Below are 16,118 nucleotides of genomic sequence, written 5' to 3' on the forward strand. Positions count from 1 at the left end.
TTTGAATGTGAGTTTCTTCAAAGGGGTTATTTTCTATGGAATCACTATGGTTTCTGTGTTCTAGTGGCATTTTTATCACCCCTATATGATTGTGTTTATTTGCTACTGCTGGGATTCTGTGTATTTCCCCCATTGCTGAACTAGTTTTAAATGAATTCATTTGCTCGGAATAACTGAAAAATACCTACTGGCTTTAAACAAGCATGAAAGACCCTTTCTCCTTTAAAATTCTTTCTCCTTTAAAATTCTATCTCTGATCCTGAGGGTATGCCAAGCTTCACTGGTGCCATAACTTTATAGGTTCAGTCTACTAAATTTTCTCACTTTGTCTACCTAATTCTATTCCTGCCTGACACTTGGCAACTTCTGTTTCTTGGTTTTACATTCGGCTGTTATTTTTAAAATACATTCTATTTTATTAAATATTTATATGTATTTGAAGCTTGAGGAGAACTCTTGTCATCAAATGCATGTAAAAATTCTCTTTATAGTAAGTCACCTATTTGTTTAGCTACATGTAACTTGTAGCCTGCACTACATACCCTTGGCACAATACACTGCAATCACACTAAACTTCTCATTTTCAAAAACATTACAAATATCCTTTCCTTTATGAATTTATACATGCACTTTACTCTTCTTGTAATTGCTTTCTTTAATTATCTTTCTTAAATTCTTCCTGAAAAACTCATATGTATCATTAAACACCAAATGAAAATTCTCCTCTGTGGAGGCATCGCTGGATATCCCAAGTACAGTTAATTGCCCTATATCTGGTATTTATGTGTGTGACCTCTGAATCAAATTGTCTATACCCGAAGAGTGGAAGAAAAGTGTTATGCTTTGCTTCATAACTGCTCATCACAGTTACTCAATAAATAATAAATTTAAAAATTTTTAAATGTAATTTAAAAATATAAATCAATTTTTGGAAGCAATATTAGGTCTAGCTTCTCTCCCTTCAAATTTTAACTATTATGGACTATAATGTAGTTCTAAGAAAGAATGTTCTCTGGTATGTTCTAGCTGTTGCCATGTTTGCCTTTCTCGTTGTGAAAATTGTAAGTATGTATTAGTCTTACATGAACTAACTCAAACATTAAAGAAAGATTTTTATATCTCCTCAAAACTAGAGAAAAGAGATAGTTACTTATTACCTCTGTACTTGCCATGTACTGTACAAATACATTCAATACAATCACAACTCTAATTTTATCCCCTGCTTCTTATATTTCCATATTAGCAAAATTAAGTGGATGCTTAAAAAAAAATCACAAAATTTTAAATTTGAATGCAATTTAAATTCATAGAATTAGAAAAGATTACCCTCAAATATAGAGGTATGGTATATAGATAACCAGTTTCAAGTAACAGGAAAACCAAGCTCTTTTTTATTTTAAATACAAAGATACTGGCTACCTTCTCCAGTGATAAATTTGATTCATGGAGAAAGTTAACTTCACCTTAAATTGATCTCTTGCTCCAGATGAATAATGAAATACTGTACCTAGGAACAACATGTTTTAAGAATTATTCCTAGGCAACCAGTGTAAGTGCACATTTCATTTCACATAGTAAACCCAGAGTTTAAAGGGAAGACTTTTGATTGGGTTAGACATATCTCAATGTATAATATCATACACATAATAAAGACTGACATGTAGACTAGTGAATGATGAAAAAGGGTTATATCTACTGTGCACCCAAGCATTTCCATAGAGTAACATCAACTTAAATATCTATACATGGACATTTTAATTTGTCAGTTTATGAAAAATGACTAATATTTAATTTCTTATCAACTAAAAGCCATCAACTATCTATATATGTTTATCACATATAGTCAAATTGCCATATGTGTGTTTGTATACATATATAAATATAAATTATATACACATAGACACACAGAGTCAAACCAATTACTCAGTTGTGGGAAGGAGGAGAAACAAATGTGGCCTTTTCCTATCCTCTTCCAAACAGATTCACAGGCTTATCACCACTGTGGGAAAGTGAGATGTTAGACTGTCTTTCAGTCCAGCTTGGAGCATATGCATGGGGCTTTCTCCCCATGGCACTGTGTCAGAACCTAGAGATAAGTGTCAGAGAAGACAGAGAAAATACCAGAAAGCTGAAGATACTGGGAAGAGGTTGGACTACAGAGATCTTTGAAGCTGTGAGCAAAGGTTGACATAAGCTCTACTAAAGGCCACCATTTACCCTGGTTCCTAAGAGGCCAGGAGAGATTTGAATGGATGTATTGAATTCTCCATATAAATGGGAATTACTGAAAGTCAAGGAGTAGTGAAAGGAGTAGTATATTTTTCTATTATATAAAAAATTTATATATGAGGTCAGTAAAATCAAAGGCAAATGACAGTGGAATAAGGGACTTCAAAAAATTAGAGGAAATAGAACAATAAGATTTTGATCAATCATTACTTTTAAAGTAAAAGAATAGTAAAAGCAATACTAATAAAAAACTTTAAACACATAGTAGGATGGTAGGAATAAATTTAATGTGTATCATTTCATGACATGTGAAAGGTTTGAATTTTCTTACTAACAGGAGAAGTTACATTGCATTAGTAAACAAAATGCAGTTCTCTACTGTTACAAAGAAAACACTTAAAACAAGATAGTAGGAGAGAAGAATCAAGATGGCGGAGTAGAAAGACATGGACCTCACCTCCTCCCACAAATACATCAAAAATACATCTACAAATGGAACAATTCTCACAGAACACCTACTGAACACTAGCAGAAGACTTCAAACACCTGAAAGGACAAGAAAGATCTCCACATAACTGGTAGGACAAAAGGAAAAAAAAAAAAAGAGGAAGCATGATGGGACTTGCACCTCTGTGACAGGGACAGAGTAAAGGGACAAAGTAGGTGATTAAATAGTTAATCCCACTAGGGGATTGTAAGTAGAGAAAAATGTACCAGATACCCCTGTAAATTAATGATCACTCAGGAAAGCAGGTTTGCTTACCCACAAAACCAAGCAGGCTTGCTTAGCAATAAAACCATGCAACAGAAGCATGAGACATGCCCCAAAACAATAAAACAATGGTAAAATGAGACCCACATCCTGCCCAGCGAGGTCAGTAAGTTAATTATCCCTAGGACTCCTCTGCATTCACTAAAAACAAAAATATAAGGAAAGGGTGACATGCTGAAACCTGAGATGATTTACCATATTTTAGTATATGTTACCACCTTTTTGCTCATTTTCATTGTGCCATGACAGTCCCAGTTTGACCATGTAGGGGCAAGAAAACTCCCCTGCCTGACGTGGAAGAGGAACTGATGATGGAAGCTTGAGGTCTACTTAAGAATGAGGAAGAAGGTTGTCTTGTCCCCCTTCTCACTTTTCCTTTGATTATAAAACTGTAGCCCAATAAGTTCTTGGCATGGCACCCTCTTGCCCACCCACTTGTAAACCTTACAAGCATCCTATTCTAAAAAACCACTTCTTATCTATCACTTTGCCTCTCTTTGAATTCTTTCTGTGCTGAGACATAAAGAACCAGAGCTCCTCCTCCCCTGAGACACATTTCTGCAGTTTCACCTGGGAGGGAGCTGAAAAAGAGGAAAGGTTCCTGCACCCTGGCAAGTTCTCTCGCCAGTGGGGAGATCAGCTGGGACCAAAAGGGAGCTTCAGAGGCTGAGAGGAGAGTGCAACAAGTGGTTTGTGGCAGGCAGAACAGAGAGAGCTCTACATAGACAGTCTGTGCCACAACCATTTTTGTCCCGGCCTGAGAGACACATCTGCTGGTACGGGGAGAGGGTGGGTGCTGGAACTCGGGGTTTAGAGGACAGACCCAGGGAGAGGATGGGTGTTGACTGTGCAGAGACAGCCTGAGGGGTGGAGTGTGTGGTACCACAAATGTGAGTGTTCGCAGAAGCAGCCCAGGCCCACCATATAAACGAAGCACCAAGGTTAAGTGGCATGTGAAGGGTGGGGTCGCCATAGCAGCCTCTTCTTCCATGCGCCTGTCCCTGCCTTGCCTCTGCTGGCTCCAGGAGAGCGCACCCCAGCCATCGCCTTGTCATGCTTGCGTGCCCTAGCTCCACACCCCGGCTGCTGCCTTGGTGGGCTCCCACCTGGGCGGGCTTATGCACCGCAGCCACCACCTCAGGGGACTCCTGCACCAACTGCCACCTTGGTGGGCCTTGGGAACAGATGCCAGAGGGTGGCCCACATGCAGAGGTGGGGCTGAAACCACAGCTGATCCCCAGGGGCCAAGTGACTTAGGAAGCAGGGCTGAAATCTCTCCCCGCAGCTGTGTGAGCCACAGATTTACACCTCCGCAGCCAGCTTTGTAAATTCAGCACATGTGGGACATCCAAACAGACAACAGGTGCTGCTGCGGCTGGGAAGGGTCTGGCTTTAGCAGCTGTGGGCTTTGTGGGCATGTGCACATGGGGGCTAGGCCAGGCTAGGGTCTGAGCTGCCTCCGTAGTTCCCAGAGTGGGTCCAGATGCACAACTACTGTGGTCCTGGGACCTGACTTCAGTGGACCTGGCTGGTGGCCTTGTGAAAACAATGTCTGAGGACACCAGGGCCAACTGCTGGCCTTCCCATGGTTGAGGTGGGGCCAAGGGCAGTGCCAACAACAGTGTACTTTGTAAGCCTGCAAAATGGGTACAAGTTGACACAACATAGCACACACACACCAGTGAACAGCTCCAGTAGAGGACTACTCAGTGGCTCCTCTCCCAGTGGGAGCACTCCAATCCTGCCCACCTTGCATCATATCTCAGAAGCGCAGCTCAGAAACAAATCTGGGGGCTTCTACTCCAACAAGTAGGGAGTAGACCCTGTCCCTGACAGGGCAGTGACAACCACAGAGCAAAGAGGAGGCCCCGCTCAATATCCAGTGCAGCTCTGGTCACCACCACACCAGTCACATCTCCTATCAAGGAAAGGATGGACAGCATGTACTGAGGAAAGAGGCGGCAGCCATCCATACTAAAAACTGCTTTTGCACCAAAAGATTTTAAACCCACACAGGCTACACAGGGATGTTCCCACATAAAAATAGTCCCCTAAGACCCCAGTAGATAATTGTTTCTCCTAAACTCATAGAACAAGAGAAATATATGTAAAATTAAGAAGCAGAGGAACCACTCCCAATTATAAAAGCAAGAGAATTCCCCTAAAAGAGCAAACAATGAAACAGACCTCTTCAGTCTAATGGACACTGAGTTCAAAAAGGAGATAATGAAAATACTGAAGGAATTAAGAAAGGCTATCAACAGAAATGCAGATGACTGTAAAAAGGAACTAGAAACTATAAGGAGGAACAAATAAAAATAAGAAAATTTATTTGCAGAGATGAAAGCTGAACTAAAGGCAATGAATAGCGGGATGAACAATGCAAAAGAATGAATAAGTGATCTGGAAGACAGAATAATGGAAATCACCCAATCAGAACAGCAGACAGAAAGCCAAATGAAAAAAAATGAAAGCAATATAAAAGACATATGGGATAACATAAACTGTGCCAATCTACCCATAATAAGGATTCCAGAAGGAAAAGAAAGAGAAAAGGAGATTGAAAATGTATTTGAAGAAATTATGGCTGAAAACTTCCCAAACCTAAAGAAGGAAACAGATATCCAGATACAGGAAGCACAGAGGGTTCCAAACCAGATAAACCCAAACAAACCTACACCAAGACATATTTTAATTAAAATGGCAAATTTTAAAGATAAAGAGGATTCTAAAGGTAGCAAGAGAAAAACAAGTGTTAATTATAAAACAAGATAGTAGAAATGTTGAAAGTGAGAAGATACAAGCCCTTAGCTCTCATGATCTCATTCTTTGTACATTATTTGATAAACAATGTCAGAAGAAGAAATGGTTGAATAATTCATGACACATTGACATCATAGAATATTCCATCCATTATACAGAATGACAGAGTGCTATATCACTGACTGTAGGATTCTACCTAAATATTTTTAGTAAGAAACACTTTGAAGGATTTTACTTAAATATTTTCAAAATTTAACACCAAAATATATAAAGTAAATATTATCACACCTAAACAGAGAAATGGACAGCAATACAGTAAGAGTAGGGGAATGTAATACCCAATTTTAACAGTGGATAGATCATCCAGGAAAAAAATCAATGAAAAATATTGACCTTAAATGACATTTTAGACCAATTAACATATATATACAAAAAATTCCATACAAAAGCAACAGAATACACATTCTTCTCATGCACATATGGACTATTCTCTAGAAAAGATTGTATGTTAGGCCACAAAACAAGTCTTAATAAATTTAAGAAGATTAAAATTATATCAAGCATTTTTTCCAACTAAATGGCATGAAACTAGAAATCAATCCTTCTCAAACTCTTGCAAATAATTGAAGAGGAAGAAACACTTCCAAATGCATTTTATAAGGCCAGCATTACCCTGATAACAAAATTAGAGAAGTATGCCATACGAAAGTTACAGGCCAATATCCATGATGAACACAGATGCAAAAATTCTCAATAAACATTATCAAACTGAATTCAACAATATATTAAAAGGATCATACACCATGATCCAGTGGGATTTATTCCATGGATAAAAGGATAGTTCGACATCCACCAATCAATCAATGTGATACACCACATTAACAAAATTAAAGATAAAAATCATATGATCATTTCAATAGATGCAGAAAAAGCATCTGACAAAATTAAACATGCTTTCATGGTAAAAATTCTCAACAAACTAGGAATAAAAGAAATTACCTCAACATAATTAAGGTCATATATGATAAGTACACAGCTAATTAGTGATGACAAGCCAAAAGCTTTTCCTCTAAGATCAGGAACAAGATAAGTGTGGCCACTATCACCATTTATATTATACACAGTACTAGAAATCCTACTCAGAGCAATTAGGCAGGAAGAAAGAAATAAAAAGCATGAAAATCAGAGAGGAAGAAGTACAACTGTCACTATTTGCAGATGGCATGATATGATATATAGAGAACCCTAAAGACCCTACCAAAAAACTGTTAGAATAAATCAGTTCAGTAAGTTGTGGGATACAAAAGCCATATAAAAAAGTGTTGCATTTCCACACACTAATATCAAATTATCAGGAGGAGAAATTAAGAAAATTTTCCCATTTACAATTGCACCCAAAAGAGTGAAACACCTAGGAATGAATTTTACCAAGATGAGGAAAGACCTGTACTCTGAAAACTATAGCCCCTTAATGAAAAAAGATATTGAAGAAGACATAAATAAATTTAAAGCTATTTTAAGCTCATGCACTGGCAGACTTAATATGGTACAAATTTGTATACTACCCAAAGAAATCTACAGATTCAATGCAATCCCTATAAAAATTTCAATGGTATTTTTCACAAATACAGAACAATTTTTAAATTTGTATGGAATCACAAGAACCTCAAATAGACAAACCAATCTTGAGATAGAAGAACAAGCCTGGAGGTATCACACTGTCTGATTGCAAAGTGTATTGTAAAGCTTTAGTAATCAAAACAGTGTGGTGTTGGCATAAAAACAGAAACATAAATCAAAGTAAGAGTAGAGAGCCCAGAAATAAAAGCAGACATGTATGGTCAATTAATTTATGACAAAAGGCCAATAATATACCAGAAAGAACAGTCTGTTCAATAAATTGTGCTTGGAAAACTGGACATCCATATGCAAGAGAATGAAACTAGACCACTGTCTTACACTGTAGACAAAAATAAACTCAAAATGGATTAAAGACTTGAACATAAGACCTGAAACCATAAAACTCCTAGGTGAAAAAATAGATGGTAGACTCCTTGACATTGGCCTTGGTGATGGTTTTTTGATTTAACAATGAAAGCAAAGTGACAAAAGCAAAAATAAATAAGTGGGACTATATCAAACTATAAACCTGCACAGCAAAGGAAACCATCAACAAAATGAAAGGCAACCTATGACAGGGAGAAAATGTGTGCAAATCATATATCTGATAAAGGGTTAATATCCAACATTTATAAAGGACTCATACAGCTCAATAGTAAAAAAGAAAAAAAAAATCTGATTAAAAAATGTGCAAAGCATCTGAATAGACATTTTTCCAAGGGTAATATACAGATGACAGATACATGAAAAGGTGTTCAACATCAGGTAGATGTAAATCAAAACCACAATGAGATATCACCTCTCACCTGTTAGGATGGCTATTATCAAAAAGACAAGGGATAGATGCACCACGGCTTTAGTAGGGACCACTCGTCTCTACAGGTCTGAGCCTCGCCAGCCCCTCCCCCAGGAGACCGTTGCAGTCGGCCAGCCCCTGCTCTTTGGTAACCATGTGTGACCGAAAGGCCATGATCAAAAATGCCGATATGTCAGAGGAGATGCAACAGGACTCGGTGGAGTGTGCTACTCAGGCATTGGAGAAGTATAATATAGAGAAGGACATTGCGGCCCATATCAAGAAGGAGTTTGACAAGAAGTACAACCCCACCTGGCACTGCACCGTGGGAAGGAACTTCGGTAGTTACGTGACACATGAAACCAAACACTTCGTCTACTTCTACCTGGGCCAAGTGGCCATTCTCCTGTTCAAATCTGGTTAAAAGCATGGACTGTGCCACACACCCAGTGATCCATCCAAAAACAAGGACTGCAGTCTAAATTCCAAATACCAGAGACTGAAGTCTTCAGCCTTGCCTAAGGGAACACCTCGATCTTTATTGTGTTGTTTTGTACAGGGCATTCTCTGTACTAGTTTGTTGTGGTTATAAAGCAATTAGCAAAACAGCTTACATTTGTATTTATTTTCTATTGCATACCTCTCTGCCCCATGTTTTTTCTCTTCAAAATCCATTCCTTTAAAGAAATAAATGTGTTGGAGAAGTGTGCGTTAATAACGATTTGTTCAAATAATCTAGGGTTGAAGATGGCCTATTGTTTGATCTTGGGTAGCATGGTGGGGGTGATTCCTTGAAGTTTCTGTGGGATATAATAGACTAGCCTATTCAACGCTCTTGAGTTTCATTCTTGCCCATCCTGCTACTGTTATGCATGGAAGAATACTACTCAGAAGTGCATGTTGAGAAATGCATGGCAGAGAAACTACTGAATTAACTCTTACTCCTAATCTGATGCTTTCCTTAAGTGCTCATTTTGTTAAAAGATACTGCTATAGAGTGTTCTGGGCCTTAGGCCTCAAGTGGTGATGAATGTATAGTAGTTCCATGGTTGTAAAATGGAAATAAGCTAATAAGAAAGTTGGGCTCTAGACTAATTTCCCCTCCCCTGCCTTGGCCAAAGTATACTCTAAAGGTTAAAGGTGGTCTTAAAAGGGAAAACTTTTGAGGCAGCCCTCCATGTGATTCTAATAAAGTCTGCAGGAATTTAAACTTAAAAAAAAAAAAAAAGACAAGGAATGACCGGTGTCAGCAAGGATGTGGAGAAAAGGGGATTCTTGTGCCCTGCTGGTAGGAGTATAAATTATGCAACTATTATGAAAAACAGCATGGAAGTTCCTCGAAAATTAGAGAGAATTACCACATGATTCAGCAAATCTACTTCTGGATATTTATTCTAAGAATACAAAACACTAACTTAAAAGATGCTCTCCTCTGTGTTTATTGCAGAATTATTTACAATAGCCAAGACATGGAAGCAATCTAAATGTCCATCCATGGATGAATGGATAACAATGTATATATATACAAAGGAATATTATTCTGCTACAAAAATTTAATGAAATCTTGCCACTTGTGACCACATGGATAGCTCTTGAGTGCATTATGCTAAGTGAAATAAGCAAGACAGAGAGATCTCACTTATATGTGGAATCTAAAAATAAATAAATAAATAATAAGCTCATAGATACAGAGAACACATTGGTGGTTGCCTGAGGTGGGGGGTTGGGCGTGTTGGGGCAAAGTGGGTGAAGATGGTCAAAATTACAAACTTCCAGTTATAAAATAAATATGTCACTGGGATGTAATGTACAGCATGGTGGCCATAGTTAATAATACTATATTGCATATTTGAAAGTTGCTAAGAAAGTAGATCTTAAAAGTTCTCATCACAAGGAAAAAAGTGTGTAACTATGTATGGTGAAGGATGTTAACTAGACTTGTGGTGACTATTTCAATATATATGTGTGTGTGTGTATGTGTATGTATGTATGTGTGTATATATATATATATATATATATATATATATATATATATACACACACACCAAATCATGTTATACAACTGAAACTAATACATGTTATATGTCAATTATATCTCAATAAAAATGAAAGTAATTAATATTTAATGTAACTATGACTCTGGATGGATTTAGTTTTGTTTTCTGTTTGGCCCCTTGTGGTTTTTGTCATCCTCTATTTTGTTGATATTTTCAAAAAAAACTGGCTTTGCAAATTTTCTCTATTTGTTTTCTATTGTGTTGATTTCTACTCTTTATTATTTTCTTCCTTCTAATAGCTTTGGGTTTGCTTTATTATTTTTCTACCTGCTTAAAATAATTTTTGGTATTTTAATGACTTTTTTAATATAAGTAAAAAATATATATGGTCATTGAGCATAGTCATGAGAGTTCCTTCAAAGTACTCGTTTTTCTTGAAAATTAGTCTTATAATTCTGGTTTTGTATGCCAAGTATTTTTGAACTGTATTATTTATATATTGAATGTTTTTTGTGGAGACTCTGGCTTTTTACTCCTCCAAAGAGTACAGATGTTTTAGTTTTAGTAGGCAATTAACTTTCTCTCTCTTTTTTCTTTTTTTGGAACAAGCGTTTTTGTTTTTGTTTTTTTAATTGAAGTTTAGTTGATTTATAATATATTAGTTTCAGGTGTACAGCATTGTGATTCAGTATTTTTATGGATTATACTCCATTAAAAGTTATTATAAGATAATAGCTGCAATTCCCTGGGCTATACATTATATCCTTGTTGCTTATCTAATTTATACATAGTAGTTTGTATTTTTTAATCCCATTCCCCTATTTTGTCTCTCCCATTTTCCCTCCTCCCTCTGTAACCACTAGTTTGTTTTCTATCACTGTGAGTCTGTTTCTATTTTGCTATATACAGCAATTAACTTTCTTAAATTCACTTTGCAACCTCTGTCTTTCCTGTTACTGGTTTTGTCATTTTTGCCTTGGGTCAAGCCAATTTGAGTCCGCTTCAACACTGCATGATTTTCAGCTCAGAGTTCAGGAAGAATTTATACACAGCATTTGGGGCTCTTCTTCTCTTGATCTCTATTTTTTCAGGTCACTCCCTCTTGTCTTTTCAGCTATTCCGGTTGCCCTGCTCTCTGGATTTTCCGCTCCAAAGCATAAGGGTATGTTACCTGAGTTTTAGTACCCTGCAGCATGCTGCAACAGTTGTCTGCCTTCAGGAAAAAGCCCAAACTTGGAAAACTCACCATGTAACAGACCCTTTTCCAAAACTTGGACTACTCTCCAAAATCTACCTGCCTTTTCTCCTCAAACATCGTGAAGTTTCAGTTTGTATTTTTTCAGAGATTTTATTTGTTATCTTCTGGAGAATTGCTCTGTTAGGAATTTACTACATAATACTAGAAACCAAAATCTGGGAGCAATTCTTTAAAATATCTTTTTTTTAGAGAATATGCATTTTCCCACATAAATTATATAGGAAATAATAATATTGATAATTAGTCTTATCATCTAATACCTAAATTTATTGACTTTCATATCTATTGTAAGGTAATCTGTATATTGATTTTTTTCCAAGTGGCAATAGGAAATATTAAAGCAATGCAATCTGGAAAGATGATGGGTTTGCTAATTCATTTGCTATTGGAATAAATATAATTATGATCTCTGTAGTATAGTGCTACCTATATTTCTTTGGAACAATGTTGAAATTCTCATTTTTCCACAGTAGCTTAAATAGTAAGCTTTAAGATGAAGATCACAAACATATTGCAGTTTATGTAGTCTATTTACTTACATTACTATAAACCACATATGAAGCTGATGTGGATATATGTAATAAAATATATAGTAAGGTAATATGTAAAGTGATATAAGAGAGGGTTCCTGGTGTATTAGCATAAATATGAGAGATATTAGACCCCTTTAATATTTATTTGGTGATATATTTTAAAGTATCTGGAAGGTAGATATCATTTTCAGTTGTCATATTTAAGTGTATAATTGTTAATATTATTTGAGAACTGTTTTATTTTAGTGAACATTTTTGTCCAATAATAAATTTTACAATTATATACCAAGGACTGAGTTTAAATTTTACATAGCTAATAATTTTCAGTTTTATGACAAATTATTCCTTATAATAATAATTTCTTCATCATTTAAGAAAATGAATCAAGATGAAAAAATGAAGAAATGATAAGCTGAATTTGGGTATAAGGGATTAAATTGAATTAGTAAACTTAAGCTATTTTAATGCAAACATTTTCAGTAAGCATTTTATCTATTTTTCTATTTAGCTTTGTTCCAGTGAAGTACAAATGGCATCTAGGAAGAATCAGATGGTTTAAAACCATTAAGTGGGAAAAATAGTCTGTTCACTTTTACTTTAGATTGGAACTTTTAAACCTTTATTTAAAATTAAAGATTATTTATAATATTGTGAACATAGGAATAATTTACCTTCTCATTTGACAAGATTCAACAGCAAGATGAAGTTGGGTGAAACATTGCTTTTAATAAGAGCTTTCCAAAGAATAGGCATTTGCAAAAGACAGATGGGTAGACTAACTGAGCTAAGTGTATTAGAATCTGCTCAGATATTGGTTGGATGTCAGCCAATACATTGACACATGGCCACTGGGTCACTAAGTGCTAAGACCAAGGGTTAAACACTCCATACATAAAATGGCAATGTATTGTTTTAAGACATAATTGGAGTGAAATGTACAATTTATAGCATCTTTCTTAAAGTGGTGGTTTTAGTTATGTCCCAAATGTGGCTGTTGCATTAAAGTTTTTTTCTTTAAAAATTGCATAAACAAGCCCTTTACTCCACCTTGCCATTTCCTTACTGTTAATGTGAAGAATTTTTCAGTTCACTAGGAATAGAAATTGAAAAACCTGGAAACTGGCCTTTTTGTTGTAGTTTTTGGCAGATGAAAAAAATTAAACAACCCAGCAATGAAAATAAATTGGTATGGTTGGCCACAAGGTAATATCAGTACAGGGGGGAATAGAGAATATAAATTTCTGCTCAAACTGATAGAATAAGAAAGGCTTAATAGGCAGATAAATTTCATCTCCACTATAAGCATTCTTGCTAATTGGAAATGTAGTTTAAGTTGCCTGGAATAAGGTCAGGTTATGTGATCCAAACATAATGGTTTATAACACTTGAAAAAAAAACAATCTGCTTTCTAACATGACAAGAATGATGTGCAGTTAATAATAGAGGGGAAAAGGCCAGTCTTTTCAGATACCCTTGACTTCACCTAGGACAAAAAAGAAATCGCTTCTGCTGCTGTGAGCTACTTACTTTCTTCCTGGTCATTATTGTTTAGTTATGTTTTAGTGATGAAATCTATCATTACTGACTTTATTGACGTTAAAGTTGATTTATTTGTGTGCCTGTTGAATAAAAAGAGCATTATGTCTGCATTCATATTGCTGAGTACTTGAGAAAGAAAGTGTAGCTTCAACTTAATTGTCTTTTGCTGGTTCACTTACCCTCTAATATCAGTTTGAAAACAAAAAGTACCAAAGCAAGTGACAATGAAGAACTGCTAGCCCGAAAGTGTGTGCTGGCTCACTGTTTTTGTTGTTGTTTGATGTTGTAGATCAAAGAATTTAAATTCACTTATAATTTTCAAACATTACCACCAGAAAGACATATCTATTTAAAACAGAATTCTATATTTTAACACTTCGCCAGTTGTTCCTTAGATACCAGAAATTGGTAAAAGGTAAATACCAAATTATGACCAAACATCCCAATTTATTTTCATTGTTGTTTTTTTCCTTCCATCTGTCAAAAAAAACACAACAAAAAGGCCAGTTTTGAGGTTTCAATTTCTATGTATAAATAAATAAATACATTAACAATGAATTAGTGAAATTTTCATTGTTTAGAATAGAATTATTAATCTGTCAGTACTTGGTTTATTGGGTAACTGGATATTTTATCTCCTCCTATTAATTTTTTTGTGGGATCAAAAGGGAGGCACTGGGATGACTGGAATAGCCATTAGACCCAGGATACAAGAGTAACTGTCCTAGTCATCCCAGCTCCCTCCCGTTTTCTTACATGGGTGTCTCCTCTATTAAAATATGTTCAAATGTAATTCTGTCTTGGCATCTGCTTTTTGATGGACCAGGACTAGCTCATCTACCATGCAATATTGATTTCAAAATTCCTAAGGGAAATCATAAGACTAGTAGCGATATTTAAAAATATTTAACAACTAGTACAGTACAGGCATCAGTGAGTTCAAGTGGATGCCAACCAATCAAAACAAACAAACACTAGCCGTAAAAGATTCTACTGGCTGAAATGTAAAGAGTGCCTTAAAAAGGAATACATATTTACTGTGAGATTTTAGAGTAAAAATGAGCAGGAAATACTGAACTAAATGATTTCTAGTATTCATTCAAGTGATAGAATTTTATGAGCAATACCAATGTTAGTTTTGCATAATATTAATAAATTTCAAGAAAACATTCTTTTGCTGTAACTTGATTTTACTATATATTCATTTTATATTGTTCCTTAAAGGGTCTCACACTTGGTGACTTAGCCACTTCCCCATGCATTCAAATATAAATATCATTATATGGGAAAAAAAGGAGAACAAGAGAGAGAACAAGAATGTATGAGAGAACTAAATCAACTGCTTAATTGACATTGAAATTCCATTCTTTTAAATCTCTGTTTAGTTCTCAGAACAATGCTGCCTCAATTATATAAATTTCTAACATAATTTCAATTTTTGATGAAATTTTAATTCTCAGGTCATAAAACCTGAGAATCAGGCACTCACAGTATTCTGTAATAACACAGAGTCCATGTTGTGAGATTAGCAAGAACTGGATTGACTCTCTTATTTAGTAAATGTGTGGCCCATGGCAAGTTATACAGCTTCTTTATGCCTCAGCTTCTTATAAGTAAAATGGGGAAATAATATTACATATTTTTAGATCTATTTTGAAGGCTAAATGAAGTATTTCATGCCAAATGTAGAGAACGATGACACATAATATGTGTTTAACTAATGCTAGCTGTCATCCTCCTCATCATCATTATCATCAAACATTATATTAAGCCATCTAGCTGAAATATTACAAAGAATATGAGTCATATTTATCAGAAATCCGAAATTCTGAGCAAGAAGCAGCATTCTTGCTTGCATCTGAGCAGGATAAGGAGAATAGCTATTCTCAGTTTATAACAGGCAGTAAAAGAGAGGTTCATTTTTTTCTATTTAATGAACACTTTTTTTTCTATCTAAAAGAATTCTCATTCAATTTCCAAATAAATGGTATTACAAATTTTTATTCTTGATGGTTTAGACTTAAACTTTTTCCAAGTGACCTATGTCTGATGAAGAGAAATGGAGACTGTGTTTTTATAATGAACTTTCTTAGGTAATTCAAAGAAAGTTTAGCAAGTGTATTAGTTCATGGCAGCCAGAATACTGGAAAATATAATCTTCTGAAGAAAAGGGTCCATAGAAAACTATTTTTACAATGCTGGTGTTTTGTAATGCTCTCATCTGAAAATAGTAAATATTATTGAGTGTCTAAGATGCATGGGCTTTTAAGGGACAACATAGTGAGAAAAAAATAAAAATTTGAATAAGGAATGTGGGTTTTTCTATACTTGTAAAGGTTAGATCTATTATGTTTTGGAATGCTGCTTATGCTTTTGTGTAAACAGTAGTCTTAATTACTTGACAAGTGCTACCCTATAATCAAAACCCTGTTTAATCCTGAGCCAAACCCAAAGGTATAATTATGTTCTAGATCTTCCCTTTAAACTTAAAGGAAGTTACAAGGCTGTTCTATTATAGAAGGGTATTGGGCTTATAGACTGTAAACTCAACAGAACCAGTATTAGCCCGAGGAGATTGCAAAATCCAGGGTGACAACTAGTTTGCTGGAGC

General features: G+C 35.5%; 1 pseudogene across 1 annotated transcript; it reads left to right on the forward strand.

Moving 5' to 3' along the window:
• The first annotated feature begins 7,835 nt into the window (after positions 1 to 7,835).
• On the forward strand, positions 7,836 to 9,390 carry LOC309625117 (dynein light chain 1, cytoplasmic pseudogene; annotated as a pseudogene). The gene has a single exon. The product of its transcript is annotated as a dynein light chain 1, cytoplasmic pseudogene (transcript).
• Positions 9,391 to 16,118: the final 6,728 nt, after the last annotated feature.

The sequence above is a fragment of the Balaenoptera borealis genome, assembly GCF_965194805.1.
Source record: "Balaenoptera borealis genome assembly, chromosome: 3".
NCBI lineage: Eukaryota > Metazoa > Chordata > Mammalia > Artiodactyla > Balaenopteridae > Balaenoptera > Balaenoptera borealis.